The following is a 3084-nucleotide window of genomic DNA, read 5'->3' as shown; positions in this document are numbered from 1 at the left end:
AAGGAAGTGGGTTTGAAAGTGATCACATATCAAAGAGAATATGAGATTGGCTCACTTTATGTGTGAAAACGTAGTCTAAAATTGCAAAAAGACTATCTCTTCATCTTCTCACATAAGCCATTCAGTTATATTTTTCCTGACATCCTTTCAGTGTGGTTAGAGAAGAAATCACAATTTTGCTTAGAGTTTAAACTATCCATATTGCATTTATAGAAAAAGATGTATAGACTATTCACTTGTTTCTTCAGCTAACATGTGTTGAGCACATTCCCTTTGTCAGGCACTGTTCAGAGGCTGAGAATTCAATAGGACCCAGGGCAAAATAGGTGATAATCAGAGACACACAAATAAAATGGTTGCCTAGAAAGCACATACTTGCTTGGGAGAATTGACCCAGTTAGTCAGTGAAGGCTTCCTTGAGGAAGGGGTGGCTGAGGTTAAGATTTGACTGATACAGAGAAGTTAACTGGAGAGCAATGGGGGGTTTTAGTAAGACTTTCCAGAGGAAGGAAACAGCTTGGTCCCAGAGTCTAGAATGAGCAGAAATATGGTACTTTCAAGGAACTAAAGGATTGATATTCTGTGCCAATGAGGCTGGAAATACAAATAGAGCCAACCTGGTGGCCTTATAGGTCATCTTTTACAAGTCATCTCAAGACTTTGGTTCAACATATGCAAGTTAATAAATGTCATATACCACATCAACAAAATCAATGATGAAAACCATATGATTACCTCAATAGATATAGGAAAAGTATTTGACAAAATTCAACATCTCTTCATGATAAAGACTCTCAGAAAATTAGGTATAGAAGGAAAGTATCTCAACATAGTAAAAGCCTTACATGACAAACCCACCACCAATATCAAGAACGGGAACAAGACAAGGATACCCACTCTCACTACTAACACTAGCCAGAGCAATCTGGCAAGAGAAAGAAATAGAGGCCATCCAGATTGAAAAAGACAAAGTCAAACTGTCCCAGTTTGCAGATGACATGATCCTATATATAGAAAAGCCTAAAGACTCTACAGAAAAAAAAAAGAGAGAGAAGAAAAAAAAGAAAAACCTCAAGAGTTGATAAACAATTTCAGTAAAGTTGCAGGATACAAAATCAACACATAAAAGTCAGTAGCATTTTTATACTCCAACAATGAACTAGCAGAAAAAGAAGGCTAGCCTATTTACAACAGTCATCAAGAAAATAAAATACCTAGGAATAAATTAAACTAAGGAAGTGAAAGATCTCCACAATGAGAACTACAAATCACTGTTGAAATAAAGAGGACACAAAAAGATGGAAAGGCATTCCATGCTCTTGGATTGGAAAAATTAACATTATGAAAATGTTCATACTACCCAAAGTGATCTACAGATTCAATGCACTCCCCATCAAAATACCAATGGCAGTCTTCACAGAAATAAAAATAAACAATGCTAACATTCATATGGAACAACAAAAGACCCCAAATAGCCAAAGCAATCCTGAGCAAAAATAAATAAATAAATAAAGCCAGAGGCATAACACTACCTGACTTCAAATTATATTACAAAGCTATAGTAACCAAAACAGTATAGTACTGGCATAAAAACACACACTTGGACCAGTGGAATAGAATAGAGAACCCAGAAATTATCCCACAAACTTACAACCAACTGATCTTTGACAAAGGCACCAAGGACATATATTGGGGTAAAGACTGCCCCTTCAATAAATGGTGCTGGGAAAACTGGACATCCATATGTAGAAGAATGAAATGAGACCCTTACCTCTCATCATATACCAAAATCAACTCAAAATGGATTAAAGACTTAAACATAATACCCGAAACTATAAAACTCTTGAAAGAAAGCATAGGGGAAATACTTCAGGAAGTAGGACTGAGCAAAGACTTTGTGAATTTGACCCCAAAAGCACAGGCAACAAAAGGAAAAATAAACAGATGAGATTATATCAAACTAAAAAGCTTCTGCACAGCAATAGAAACAATTAACAGATTAAAAAAAAAACTACAGAGTGATATAAAATATTGGCCAACTGTGCATTGACAAAGGATTAATATCCAGAGTACACAAGGAACTCCAACAATTTAACAGTAAAAAAACAAATAACCCAATTAAAAAATGGGCAAAGGAGCTGAATAGGCATTTCTCAAAGGAAGATATACAAATGGCCAATGGACACATGAAAAAATGCTCAACATCACTCAGCATCAGGGAAATGCAAATCAAAACCACATTAAGATATCATCTCACCTCAATTAGACTGGCCATTATCAAAAATACAGAGAATAACAAATGCTGGTGAAGATGTGGAGAAAGGAGAACCCTCCTACACTGTAGGTGGGGCTTAAACTGGTGCAGTCATTATGGAAAATGGTGTGGAGGTTCCTCAAACAACTATATATAGAACTGCCATATGATCCAGCAATTCCAATGCTGTGTATATACCCAAAGGAATGGAAATCATCATGTCAAAGGGATACCTACACCCTCATGTTAATCACAGCTCCATTTACAACAGCTAAGACTTGGAACCAAGCTAATATCCATCATTGGACAACCGGATAAGGAAAATGTGGTATATATACACAATGGAATACTACTCTGCCATTAAAAAGAATGAAATACAGCAACATGAATGAACTTAGAAAAAATCATCTTAAGTGAAATAAGCCAGGCACAGAGAGAGAAATACCAATGTTCTCACTCATAAGTGGGAGCTGAAAAATAAACAAATAATTTTTAAAAAGAAAAATGCAACAATCACAATAATACATTGAACTTTCAAATGGAGAGAACAGAAATGAGGTTACCAGAGTAGGAAAGGGGTAGCGGGAGGGAGAATTGGTAAAAGGGCAAGAAAAAAGATTACATTGTGTAATGTCAAATATACTAATTACCCGGGGCTGGCCCGGTGGCGCACTGCACTAGTGCGCCGCTTGGGAAGCGCGGAGGCGCTCCCGCCGAGGGTTCGGATCCCACATACAGACCGGTTCCCGCTCACTGGCTGAGCGAGGCGCGGGGGCAACACCGAGGGTTGCGATCCCGTTGCCGGTCCCGGTCCGGTGCGGGGGCGACAA

Source organism: Galeopterus variegatus, unplaced genomic scaffold, assembly GCF_000696425.1.
Source record: "Galeopterus variegatus unplaced genomic scaffold, G_variegatus-3.0.2 Scaffold272, whole genome shotgun sequence".
Classification (NCBI taxonomy): Eukaryota; Metazoa; Chordata; class Mammalia; order Dermoptera; family Cynocephalidae; genus Galeopterus; species Galeopterus variegatus.
This window is presented reverse-complemented; position numbering follows the sequence as displayed.